The following is a 15428-nucleotide window of genomic DNA, read 5'->3' as shown; positions in this document are numbered from 1 at the left end:
TATATAGAAGGGTTTGGGTGATATATGATCAAATTTGGAAACTATAAAAAAATCTAACTTTTTAGTATTTTCTTTATCTTAGCAATTTGTATTTTTTTAAGATCTTCAAAATGTTTATGAGATCTTTCCAATACAATCATCAAATTTGATTTTCACTTAATAGGCTAGATATGTGAACCTTTTGTTTTTATCTTTTATGTATCTTATATTTGTTTAGTTATACAGGAAAAAAATTCATTTATTGTATGCACGTCAAAGCTTATTTGTGATCATTTTTTTTTGGAACTTGATTTTTTAAAGATAGTTATAATTTTTTAAATTTAAATTATTTCTTAGAGATTTAGTTGCATTTGGGTGGCATATACATGGTCAAATCAGAAAAATATCAGTTACCCAATTGCTTAATATTTTCTATATCTTCATAATTTGTACCATTTTTAAGATCTCTTCAATACACTATCAAATTTGATTCTCATCCAATAGACTAAGTGCTATGACTCCACCAAATTATTGTATTGAAAATAAACATTTTTCTATAATTTATTTAATTATAAATTTAATTTGTAGTATATATTTCAATTTCCAACTAGAAGATGTTAAGTGTAGTGTCTCAAAAAATAGTTTAAAAGTATTGATAAGCTTTTTATATGTAAGATAGAATTGAAAGCATGCCACTCTTCTACTAAGTTTGTCAACTTCTATAATCTCTCCATTGTGAATATTGCAAGTTCGTCACTTAGTACTATCTTCCCATGTCCCAAACTAATTTGGGTATATGAGACTTCACTAGCACCAAAGAAAAATAATATAAAGATTTTTGTTTTGTGGGTTCTATTTCAAAGGATGAGTGGATATGCATCTATAGGGAACTCCTCAAGGCTTCATGTTCTACTTTTCAATTACTATGTCACTTTTTATGATGGCCAATATGAAAAATAACTTTAGGCATGATAATTCATAGCTTTGAAGGGGATAATTTTATTTATTTGGTGTTTGCAAACTCTACTAAAATATGGAAAATTAAATAGGCTATGTAAATATAGTAGATGCAACTGCATTAAATGATCAAATTATCAATCAAAAAGAGTATTAAATATATCTAAAAAAATATAACGAGACAAGGTATAATTAAGATCAAATTGTAATATTTTTTTATAATGGGGATCTCATTTATTCTATAGAAGTAGGGGAAATTCTTATTAAATCATATTATAGTACACTAACTATAAACTACAAATGTTCAAGAAAAATATATAAAAATATTTAATAGTAAATTTGTGAATGTTTTTTTTTACAAATGTGGAAGTTATAGTCAATAAAATGAAGCTTTCAAGTGAATATATGGATGACATGAATGAGTAGAGAAAATATTAATTAAGAAGCTTGATTCCTGTTTTTTTTTTTTTTTTTTTCTACTATTAAGATATCTGAAGGTCTCACTACTCTGATACTAGTGAATTGAACAAAAAATTATTAAGTATTGAAGATAGGATGAAGAGTAATAAAGAAATATTAGGAAAACACTTTCCTTTAAGGAAAACCTAAAATATAAACAAAATTGATTTTCTAATAACCATAATAAAATTGAATCTAGCAATAACTCTAACAATAAAATGAATCTAAATGTGAATCTAACAAAGGATAACAATTTCATAGGAAAAAGTATCAATTTCAAAAGAAGACAGGTGTTTGTCTTCAAAATCAATCTAGTATTAACTATTAACTAATTAAATCAATAGTATTTGAAAATTTATAGAATGTAAGAGGTTGGTTGAAAAACGAAATAGTAATTATATCAAAGTAAATAGCTTAAATAATATAGTTGAATAGAAGTCAAAATTATTTTGTTAAATTTTACAAAAATTATGAAACCAAGAGTTCACTTCAACATGCCCTCTTAAAAAAAAGGAGTTGCTAAAAAGAAGAATAGAACCGTTGTCAATATGTAAGTATGATTAAAAAAAGTTGAATTATTTTTATGGAATGACTTAGTATCTACTATAAAATATTGTTTAAATATGAGTGCAAGTAAAATAATGAAAGGAATATGTAGTTGTGTGTGTGTTTATTATTGGAAATATTTTCGAAAGGAAAATTAAATTTTCTTTCACCTAGTGAGATAGGATTTATGAACCCATTAAGTTGGGGTACTGAAAATAAATAGTTTCTTATATTTTCTTTAATTCTAAATATAACTGTAGACGTATAAAAATGACCATATTCCCAAATGAATATTTTATGTTCATTTCCCTATTTAATTAAATCCAATTTAATTAAATCATCCACATTCTTCTATTTTATTAAATAAATTACTCAATTTATTTAAATAACATTCACTATACCCATTTAATGAATAAATCATTTTATTCAATTAAATCCCCCTAGCCACTTTTAATTAAATTCAAATTTAATTAAATAGTTATCCTAAATTGAATAAATCAAATTTATTTAATTACAACCAAATTGAATGAAAATCAATTAATTCAATTAAATCCTATTATCCCCCCATCCACTTGCAAAATCTCAAACCCCTTCCTAATCCCTTCTAGAATCTTCTAATCGATTCTAATTAACCTAACCCTCCTCTAAACTTTGTCACATCTCTAAGCAAAGGGAGGTCACTTCTCAAATGACCCAAAGTCTTGGATAACCATTGAAGGTTTTCAACCTTCAACCACCAAAAACCCCAAAGTCTTTGAAAACCATTGAAGGCTTCCAACCTTCAACCACTTAATCCCCAAAGTCTCCAATAACCATTAATGGTTATTTCAAACCCTCCCACATGGTTAAAACATTTGTTTTGACTCAACCTCTACCCAACCCAAGGGTCTCATCAGGTCATTAATACTTTGACCATGATTATCTCTTAATCATTTGCACAAAGGTTTATCCTTGGATTAGATCTTAATTCATTGGGTAAACCTAACTTAGACTTGACCCTTACCCTTTAGATAACCATGAGGTCTTCTCGGGCCTTTAATGCCTCCAACCTCTTCTTTCAACCCAATCCTGTGTTGACATTTGTCACCATTTCATTGGTGCCAATTGTGCACATGGATCCCCAACTTTCAAACCTGGCCCTTGATTAAACCTTTCAATCTTGACCATCCATTGCCCTGTTTGTGCTATAAATAGAGCTCTCATTCCTCCATTCTAAACAATCATCTTTAAAATTTGAAGCATCACACTTATGCTCAAATTCTTTCAAGCTTTCATATCATTTTATGCTCATCATTTAGCCTCTCTTTAGATCAGAATTAATCATGAATATGCATGCTAGAGTAATTTATTTATCATTTTAGTTCAATCATAGATTAAATATAGTATGCTAGGATAGTATTCATACTAACCTCATCATCTTATCATTTAGTTTGTTGCATTTCTAGCATCTCATCTAGCTTATAACACATCTCATACTAAGATCAGCTAAAATCTCTCTCGTTCTCATATTTGCCATCCCTAAGCCATTTTGCTCACTAATCTGAGAGCAAAACATTGGTTTGAGGGACATTGTGAGATAGAGAACCATGGGACCCTCCTTGGGAAGCTGAGTAACGCATCGTTACTCCATAGCTTGCATCAAGAAGTCCTCTGTGTGTGTGTGTGGACTGGTATTTCTCATAATTTTCACGTTTTAAGTTTTATTCACCCACTTTTCCCACATACATTTCTGGCGCCCACCGTGGGGCTCACACCCCAATAACCTATCATTTTTTGAATTTGAAGACTTTTGCAGGTACGCGGGAAACTAGAATTGGCGCATCTAAGAAACATTTTAGCGCATCCGCCTAACAGTTTAGCGCTTCTAGCCTACTGTTTAGCACGTGGGCTTTCTGTCTTAGCGCGTTCAAACTGTTCCTTAGCGCATAACACTATTGACAAATTTTCCTGTAGGTGTCGACGCCGGTGAAACACAGATCAGCGCGTCTACCTGACAGATTAGCGCATGGACCCAAAGTTTTAGCGTTTCGCCTCCATATTCCAGCGCGTATCAACAGACAGTTAGCGCATTGAAATTCAAAATTTCCCGACAACAGACTGCGGAAAAACCAAATCACAGATCAGCACGTCTACCTGATAGATTAGCGCATTGGCCCAAAATATTAGCGCTTAGACTCCATCTTCCAGCGCATTTCAACAGACAGTTAGCGCATTGAAATTCAAAATTTCCCGAATAACAGATCGCGGGAAAACCAAACCATAAATTAGCGCGTCTGAACCACAGAGTAGCGCATCCGGGAAACAGAATAGCGCACGGAAATGGAACAGTAGCGCATTTACCGAGTATTGTAGCGCGTACAGTTTGTTCTGTAGCGCATCGCAAACAAAACCAACAAAAAGATTTTGTAACTGAATAAAAAAAAAAATTTAGACTTGTGGAAGTCCCCCGAAACAAACTAACCAGTTTCTTTTTGCAGGATTTTTAACAAGTTTCTTGCAGGAAAAGCGAGGAGATTTGTTTTTACAAGAAAAACATTTTTCCTTTTGTTGACCTCGAAAATCGAAATTGGCTTTGTTGACGATCTATTTTCCATAGATTAGATAATTATTGCTATAAAGGGTTAAAAAGAACACCATGCTTGTTGGAGCAACATCTCCAATTAGAAGTTAGCAAATTATTGTCTTGGAAGTTAAAATGAACAAACTTATTTGCCGTGTATCGAAAGTGGAAGGTATATGCTCTCCCCTTAACTGGGTGACCAAAAAGCCAAACCACTCTAAAGCTTTCTTTAATTCAAGCAATAAATCCTTTAGCAGGCCTGCCTTCCCGAGGAGTTGCACTCAACTCTTAAAGTCGTTTATGGCCGGTGTGAAGGGAACAACCTAAGTGGGGAACGACTTTGACGCCAAGAATTCCAACCCACTATAATCAAATGTGGAAAGTGATGAAAGTCCTTTTCAACGGTTGCGCGCAGCGATTAGCCTTCCCCCAGTATCCTTGAGATACGTAAAGCCTTTGTTCTAAAGGTTGGGAAGCCTCCTGAGGGAGTTTATCACTGACGGCCTGAACGGGAAGCCTGATTAAGAACCTTAGCATTAGAAACTTTGACCTGAGTCAGTATCCAAACATTTGTAACATCATAGTGCAAGGGTGGGGAAGAATCCGCCCACAAGATTACTCACCATATATCTCCCAAGATAACTACTCAATTGTGAAGCAATTCACTTTGGGTTAACTTCTGGCAAAAGGCAAAAAAACGGGCGCCCTCTAGGGGGTGACACGGCTGTTTGAGCTGACGGAGTATCGAGACTAGTGAGCTATGATGTTGCTTATGACCCTTGAATAAAGAGTCTTTCTGAAGTGTTTATCTTGTATCCAACCTGTTAAAACATTGGGGATTTGAACACATCCTCGACAAAACATACACTTTATGTTAGATTAAGTGAAATGATTGTACTTTGTGTGCCATGCTTACATTTTGTATTTCAGAAAATCATCCATCCTACTTAAAAATTCTCTCAACAAAAGTCAAAAACATCACAAAGACACCAAAAGGAAAAATCAGGGTAGTTTAGCGCGTAAGAACAACATATTAGCGCATCAAATAGTTATTTTAGCGCATCTGCAGAACAAAATAGCGCGTACCACAAAAATAGTAGCGTTTCAACTGAAAAGCAAAACAGAAACCAATCTTTTAGCGCGTACAAAACATATTCTAGTGCGTGTTAGGAATCTTTTAGCGCATTAACAGAAACATATAGCGCGTGAAAGTCACAGTGTAGCACGTGATTCTCCAGAAAAACTTCACAGCAAATTTTAAAACAGCCTGTTTTAGCGCATGGAACAAACAGCTTAGCGCGTCGAATTCCTGTTTTAGCGCATTAGCAAAACCAGTCAGGGCGTGGAAAATACAGTCTAACACGTGCATATTTCACAGTCAACAAAACAAAATTTTCCAGAATCAATATTTTAGCGCGTAACCAGGGGCAGAGTAGCGCGTGGGTAAATAGTTTCAGCGCATTGAGAAAATTTACTAGCGCATTGAACACCTGTTTTAGCGCGTGAGAAAAAGGAGAAAAACAGAGAGTTGGAAAAACCAAAAATTTTGAAAATTTCAAAATATTTTAAAACACAGTTTTTCATCAAAACACTTCTTTTATCAAACCCGAGTGACAAAAACAAGCCATAAAACTATTTCTCAAGTCCAATTTGTGTCAAACAAGGTTGTCCAAATCCGAAAACGAATCGAGCAATATAGGACGTCTTTCCTATCATAATCCGAAAACTTTTCATCATCAGTATCAATTCAATCCTTTAAACATCTTACGGATTTTATCTCAAAAACACTTGTCTAGAAATTTTCCAAATTGTCAAATCCAGTTTCCAGAGCGGGAAACTCTTATCCATATCATTTGACACGCTTTATCGTGAAGGGGCAGCTAAACCTTCATCCTGATAAAGTAAGATTTGAAATTTTCAAAACAAGAATCAACTAAATCCAAAACAAATCAAAGGAAATCATTGATCACTTATGCATGACTAATCCCATTATTCTGAGAAGAAAGAACCTCTATCGCAACATCACGTTGAAGAAACAACAACCGAGCTTTTCCAAATTCATCAAGAGAAATAAATTTTTATACATCAATCGTCAACTCTTCAAATCCCATCGGGTATTTCTTCATCACGTCAAACGTTATATCCAAAACAAATCCAGCGAATTTGACAAAGAACCCCTGAAAACAAGAGCATACTGTCAAAAGTCTGCTTTTAATCAAAAGATAAACCGCGGAGGAAAGATCAATCCAGCATTCCTGCCCGACGAGTGCATTACATATAACACATCTAGATCAGAACCACCAACGCCAGAGCAAAACATCAACGAGGACTTTGTTCCTTTCATCACTGAAAGTTTCTATTGAAATGCCTGTCACTCGCTCTCAACGAAACAAACAAAGCAAGACACCCGCGGAATCAAGTATGAATCGCAGATTATCAAATCCTTTTGAAGTTCCATCCTCAGAAGATCCTGAAATTACTGACGCAATTCTTCAAGAATGCCAAGAAAATCCTTCATTCCAAAAACTCATTGAAAAACTCATGGAAAATGATAAAGAAAAATATCTACTCATGCTTACAAGCAAAGGTGTCAAACTTCCTGAAGATTTCGACGCAAACGTCTTTCAAACAGGATCTCAACAATACACATATCAAGAACAACAAAGGGAAGAAGAGACTCGCATACCTGAACAACATATACCAGAAATGCGAGTACCTGTATTTGAAACCCCAGAACAACGCATACCATTTACTGCACCTTTTCAGTTGAGAACAAATACGAGGGAAGAACTCTTCCCTCGGCAAGATAATGCGCCCTTGGTTGCTCTTACTCAATAGATGCAAATGTTGCAAAGACAAATACACGATATGCAACAAGGGACAACAGTGCGGTACTCTATAAACGAAATCTGTCCTTATCCATTTGACAGAAGCTTAAACATGATACCTTTTCCTCCAAACTCAGATATTCCCAAATTTTATAAATATGATGGGAAAGGTGATCCTCGAGATCATGTTCGAGAATTTTGTACTATGAGTCTTGAATTTGCTCATAATGACACGCATCTGATGAGGTTATTCCCAAGAAGCCTGGGAGGACAAACAATGGAATGGTTATCCAAGATTACACCACCTGTTAGATCATTTGATGAATTGGTTAACAAGTTCATCACCCATTATTCTTACAACATCCAACATGCCATAACCATGTTAGATATCTGCAACACCAAACAAAAGAACAATGAAACATTTATGTTATCCCTTCAACGTTGGCGACGCATGGTATCAAGATATCCTCGAGATATTCCTGAAAAAGAGAAAATGGAAATCTTCATTGATAACTTGAATGGGGAAATGAGTTATAGACTCAAACTTCAATGCATACCATCTTTTGACAAATTAATCGAAAATGGCATCCAAGTAGAGGAAGCTTGTGTCAAAAAGGGAACACTCAAGTTCTACAAAGAAGGAACGAACTCATCAAACTACAATAACCAAAACAATACCAATCTAGACAAAACTCGATTTTGGACTCGAAACAAAAACGAAGGCAACAATGAATCATATGATCCTAAATCTAAACAGCCAGTGCTTGCCTTATCAGGAAATACTCAAAATACAAAAAATCCTAAAAATACTACTCCCAGTACTAACACATATGCACCAAACAATGCTCAAGGACAACTCAATACCAACAATGCCAACGATAATCAAAACAAAAACCTGAATCCAGGGCCTAACAACAATTCACGCAACAACACCAACAATTTCCATAAGCGTATCTTCACACCATTGGGCCAATCATTAGAGTCCGCATTCAGAGAGCTGTTAACAAACAAGGTTCTTTCTTTACCTCCAATCAACAATTATGAACCCCCAATCAAACCACCTTGGTGGAATGATTCACACTATTGTGATTTTCATCGAAACAAAGGTCATAGAACAAACGAGTGCATGAGATTGAAACACATAATCCAAGACATGATTGATCGAGCTGACTTAACGGTGGATGGTCTCAAAACAAATAATGATCACGAAGCCTTCAAAGATCCTCTTCCAAATTATAACAAAGATGGAGCATCCACTTCAAATGATACCCGCGGAGCTCGTATTAATCACATCTACAACAACACAATCAATCACATATCAGCTGAAGACCATCAAGTCAATGTTATAACCATTCGAGATAAACGTGATCATGAATCTGTCAATGTAACAACCCGGACTCAGAAATATGTCTTGAAGGGACATACTGCACCTCCAACTACCACACCAAAGATCCAATACGACTTAGTTAATCAACTGCGCAAGACTCCGACTCAGATATCTATCCTGGAATTGTTGAAACTATCTCCAAAACACAAAGACATATTGGAGCAAGCACTCTTAGAAACAAATGTACCTCAAAATCTGGATACAGACAGATTTCAAGCTATGGTGGCCCACATGACAGAGTCTCATAACCTCACCTTCTCAGAGCATGATAATACTTCATTGAGTCATCCGCATAATACTCCTCTACATATTGAAGTCATTGTTTGCAAACACCGTGTCAAAAGAGTCTTAATAGATGGAGGAGCCGGACTTAATATATGTACTTTAAAGCTTATCCGTGCACTAGGTTTCTCAGAAGAATCTATTGATCCTTGTAAAAAGATTACCATAAAAGCATATGATGATGAGGAAAGGTCCTCTAAAGGAACAGTGTTATTGCCTATTCAGGTAGGACCAGTGCAAAAAGATACTATATGTCAAGTTTTAGATATTGATCTCACCTACAATATCTTATTAGGCCGACCCTAGATACATGAAATGCAAGTAGTACCTTCTACATACCACCAGTGTGTCAAATTTCCTTATGATGGACAGGAAATCTCCATATCAGCTGATCACAATCCATTTCAACATTGCAATGCAATGGGGGCAGCCCAAGACAGTTTGGTTCCTTATAACAGAGAAAAGCAGCGGTCTCCAACATCTGATCCACCAACCGTAAAATCCAACTCCTTATGGGGAGATTTCAAACAGAAAATGCAAATCAAAGACCAAGGCATGGGCGAATACTCTATGGAGCCTTTGTGTCTGACCAGATTGCCAACATCACCTAGATCGCATGGTTTACCTACTCTATCAACACATCTGGCAACTCAGCCCATAACTAAATTTGATGGTACCTTCATCCAATTGGGGACTCTAGCACATGAATCAGAAGATAAAGATGTTCTTAACTGGCTATACAAAGATGAAGAAGAAGCTAATAGAGCGGCCGCTCTAGACATTGTTCTACCAACACACCTGTATGGAAAAGGCTACTTGATCATGAAACAAATGGGATATGGCGGTAAAGGACCTATTGGGAGACGCCAAGAAGGAGTCACTGAACCTATAGATCTTCCTTCACAACCTAGTAGAAATAAAGCAGGATTAGGTTCTAAATTCACTTTCCTATTAAAAAGGCTGCCACATACAAATGCAAAACCTCAATGGAAAGAAAAGAAGAAATACAAAGAAGAATCATGGCAGGAAGCTCTCTTTGAATCAGCAAAAACAATCCGTAAGGCAAGAGAACGTCAAGATCAGAAGATACATCAGGAAAAGCTTTTGAATCATAAGAAGGCCATATCTGCAGCAGTGGCTCATATTCACACACCAGTGGCTCAAGAACCAATCCTATCATCACAAGCACCCATCATTCCTCCCCGAGGAAGCACAATCTATGAACAAATCCAGAATGTAGAAGATGGATCAGATACAGAATCAACACAGAATGTCAAAATAGTATCTATCATCAAGGATTTATTTTCGCCATACAACATACCTGTCTACAACACAGATAGAATTTGGGATGATGCCTATGAGACAGATTCAAATGAATATGAATGGGGTACCTGCTCTGATACTACTACAAATATCCCCGATGATACTGATTTCATATCCATTTCTCAAGAAGAACATAACACAGAAGATAGACCTCTCGAATTTGGACCACAACATATCTATGACGTTCAGGAAAGCCAACAGAAATATTACGAACAAGTCTATGTAGAAGATGATACCATCGAAGACCTCGATAAAACCCTAAATTTCTTTAAAAACAAGACCCATCACGATGATAACTCTATTCTAACACTTACAGTAGCTGAACTTGACCCGCCCAATGATTCCTTACCACTTGTCTTCCCTGATCTCATCGACTGGACTGAACCTGAGACTCATGATATCCCAATTTTTCCAGATGATGAATCTATTATCCACTACTTATGTACCGTAAATCCCGAAACAGGCTCTGCCAGTGAACCGCATAACGACGTTTGTTCTTCAGGGAGTGCCAAGTCTCTCAGTCGCAAAAATGAATCAAATAATGAATCTAATGCTGAAAGCCAGTCAATGGCAGCAATGGATCCCAAAAAAGTAAAAATAAAGGACGCATCTGAGGGTGAAAACCTTTTTCAGGCACCTAACGATGGGAGACTTGACACTCTTCCTAAACATTTTCATGAACGATCACCCATATTGATTGAGCCCACTCAATCAATCAGCATTGGTACCACTGAAGCAGCCAGAAACATTCACCTTGCAGAATCTCTGACAGAGGAGGAAAGATCGGCATTCATCATCTTCTTTAAAGGACAGCAAATTAACTTTGCCTGGTCATATGCTGATATGCCTGGAGTGGATCCACACCTAATCATGCATCACTTGTCCATCTCTGCGGGGGTCAAGCCAGTCAAGCAGAAACTACGAAAGATGAATCCACCGATAGCACTCATGGTCAAAACGGAATTAAAGAAATTATTAGATGTCGGATTCATCCGACCTATTGACTATGCAGAATGGATTTCTAACATTGTTCCAGTCTCAAAACCAGATGGTAGTATCAGAATATGCACCGACTTCAGAGATGTCAATAAAGCTTGCCCAAAGGATGACTTTCCTCTGCCAAGTATTGATATAATTGTAGATCTCACAGCAGGCCATGCAATGCTCTCATTAATGGACGGTTTCTCAGGCTATAATCAAATCAAAATAGCTCCTGAAGATCAAGACAAAACAGCATTCACCTGTCCTTGGGGGACTTATTGTTGGAATGTTATGCCTTTTGGCTTAAAGAATGTCGGAGCCACTTATCAAAGAGCAATGACAACAATATTTCATGATATGATGCACACATTCATGGAAGACTATGTGGATGATTTACTAGCAAAATCTTTCACCAGAGCTGAACATCTTAGCATCCTAACAAAGATCTTTGATCGATTGCAGAAATTCAAAGTCCGACTCAACCCTAAGAAGTGTGTCTTCGGGGTTACATTAGGCAAGTTACTAGGTTACATCGTCTCAGCTAAAGGTATTGAAGTTGATCCAGCAAAGGTACAAGCCATCATGGATATGCCACCACCAAAGAATATCAGTCAACTTCGATCTCTCCAAGGGCGACTTCAATCAATCAAGCGATTCATCGCTCAACTAGTAGATAAAAGTCTGCCATTTAACCACTTGCTACACAAAAATGTGACATTCAAATGGGAGACTAAATGTACAAAATCTTTTTACCAAATTAAACAGTACCTGATGAATCCACCAGTCCTAGTACCACCAATTGCAGGAAAGCCTCTTATATTGTATATATCAACGACAGATGTTTCACTGGGGGCATTATTGGCACAAGAAGATCAACAAGGAAAGGAACGCGCCATATATTACATCAGTAGAACATTGAATGGCTATGAGCTCAATTATACATTCATTGAAAAGGCTTGCCTAACACTTGTTTTTGCATCTCAAAAGTTCCGACATTATATGCTAGCACACACTATCAAGCTAGTAGCCAAAATTGAACCTCTCAAGTATCTACTCAGCAAGGCAGCTCTCACAGGCCGATTGGCTAAATGGGTTATGATTCTCAGTGAATTTGACATCCACTACACAGAAAGACGAGCCATCAAAGGACAAGCAATTGCAGATCAGCTGGCTGAAGCACCGCTACCAGGAAAACAAACCATGGACATTGACTTTCCAGACAGGGACGTTTTTGCTCTCTCCTCCAAACAATGGACCCTATACTTTGATGGATCCTATACACAACATGGTTCAGGGGCCGACATTCTATTCATCACCCCTGAAGGACACACTATGCCGAGATCATACAGGCTTATGTTTCCATGTACAAATAATATGGCTGAATATGAAGCATTGGTCATAGGCATCAAAATGGCTGTCGAATGGAAAATCACAGAATTAAAAGTCTATGGAGACTCACAATTGGTCATCAATCAGATCAACAACAACTATCAGACAAAGGATGATAAGCTACTACCCTACAAACGGATGGTGGATGACTTCAAGCAGTATTTTGTGCACATCACCTTTGAACAAATACCAAGGTTAAATAACAAAGCAGCCGATGCAATGGCTACGATCGCTTCATTACTACAAATTCCAGAACAACAGAGTCGTTATGAGTTCCTGGTAGAGCAACTGTTCTCCCCCGCCTATGACCACTCTGAATCCCATGTTATATATGCCTTAACCGGTTAAGATTCTCCGTTATATGGACCAATATACGACTACCTCAAGCATAATATCTTACCCATTGACCAATCCCGTAACCAAAAACGTAACTTTATCCGACAAGCTGCCCGTTACACCCTTACCGCTGATACCTTATATCGTCGAGGTCTAGATGGTACTCTTCTTCGTTGTCTTGATCGTAATGATTCTGATTCAGCTTTACACGAGCTTCATGAAGGTATTTGTGGCACACATTCGAGTGGCACTACTCTTGCTAAAAAGCTTCTACGAATGGGATACTACTGGCCTACAATGGAGAAAGACTCATATCATTTCGCCAAGAAATGTCCTAAAAGCCAAATCCATGGCAATCTGATACATGCACCAGCACAGGAACTGCAACCATTTACCACATCCTGGCCCTTTTGTCAGTGGGGATTGGATCTGGTAGGCAAAATACATCCTTCATCTTCAAATGGACACAAGTTCATCATAACCGCAACAGAATACTTTACCAAATGGGTCGAAGCAGTTCCCATGACCACAGTGACTGGGAAACAAATTGCCTCTTTTATCCTAAATTATCTGATCTGCAGATATGGTATTCCAAGTTCAATCGTCACAGATAATGGACGACCTTTCAAAAACCAAGATGTGCAGGAAATATGTGAAAAATTCAAAATCTAGCATCGATTTTCTACACCATACTATCCACAAGGAAATGGTCAGGCAGAAGCATCTAACAAAACGATCCTAAAAATCCTCAAGAAAACGGTGAATGATGCAGGCAAAGATTGGCATGTACAACTCAATCCAGCTCTTTGGGCCTATAGGACTAGCATCCGCACACCTACAGGGGCAACACCATATTCCTTAGTATATGGATCAGAGGCTATTTTACCCTTGGAGGTAGAAATTCCATCTCTTAGAGTCTCTTTGAAAGGTTTGATTCCAGATGAAGAGTATCGAGTCAACCGACTGCAAGAATTGGAACTATTAGATGAAAGACGCCAACATGCTTATACTCATCTCAAAGCATATCAGCAACGCATGTGCAGGAGCTAGAAATCATAAGGTCATTCCTCGTAACTTCAAGGTTGGTGATCTAGTCTTAAAAGAAAATCCAAGAAACCAGCAAGATAGAGAAAAGAAAGGGAAATTTGAACCTAACTGGTTGGGTCCCTATGTCATCATTTCAGTCTATGGATCAGGTGCCTATCAGCTAACAAATTCTGAAGGAGATGTGCTTGATGATCCAACTAACAGCATTCATCTAAAGAAGTACTATACTTAAGGTGGCCTAGTGCACGGAAAATGCCAAAAACAAACAAAAAAATAAAAAATCCAGAAAAAGTCAAAATACAAAGTACAATAAAAACAAATGGTGAAAACCTGGTAAACAGGCGCCCTTGTGAAAGGCCGGCTCCTTTATCTATATCCATGTCAGTTTATTCATCAAAACACTATCGGCCATTACCCGACACTTAGCATCTATCCATCCAGGACATACTTAGCATAGTCACTATCCTGAGTTATCCATCTGTATCTATTCTCTTATCGCATTTCACCATGGCTTGGAAATCACTGTACATAATCATATCCAAATGAACACTCATCTAGGGGCATTAAACTATTCAAAAACTTGCAAACATTCAAAGACATTCCAACTATTGTAAAACCTCAGACACAGGACATCCAACAAACACACTTCATCACAAACAACCAAAACACGAACAATACACAAGAAACTTAAGGATGGATGATTTTCTGAAGTACTAAAATGTTGCATTATCGCATTAAAGTCTTGATTATTTTGCATGTTGAACTTTTTAAATAAATTGGAATCTTCTCCTTATCTCATCAAAAGCTTCAAAGCCAGAGATCATGAGGAACTTCCAACATTTTCTTAGTCTTCTGTCTGGGAGGCGATCACTTGTACTGTGTGGATATTTGCCTCGAGACGTGATCCATATCACTGAAAGCCTGATTCCATTTCACGCATATAAATGATCTAATCTTGTATGTTTACGCAATACGCACTCAGGTCGTCCTGGTTCAATTATACCTTGACGCTTGTGCTATCTTGCAAAAATAAAAATCATGTAAATTTTACTCAGGTCATTATGGTTCAATTATACCATTATGCTTGTATAAATTTTCAACATATCCAAAAATCAAGAAAAGCTCCATGATGATATTTACAAAGAAAGCAACTAAATGGTTATATCGGATGGCAAATACAGAATGAGAGATGATCCAAAAACAATTAGTTGCATATCATTTTACAATTAGTTGCATAACATTTTACGATTAGTTGCATATCATTCTTACATCATTTTTACATATCATTTTGCATCATTATTACATCCTTTCACAAACATTCTTATCTTACATGTAGCAGCATATTAAAATGATA

The sequence above is a fragment of the Cryptomeria japonica genome, chromosome 5 (genome assembly GCF_030272615.1).
Source record: "Cryptomeria japonica chromosome 5, Sugi_1.0, whole genome shotgun sequence".
In the NCBI taxonomy this organism is placed as follows: domain Eukaryota; kingdom Viridiplantae; phylum Streptophyta; class Pinopsida; order Cupressales; family Cupressaceae; genus Cryptomeria; species Cryptomeria japonica.
Note: the sequence above shows the minus strand (reverse complement) of the source record.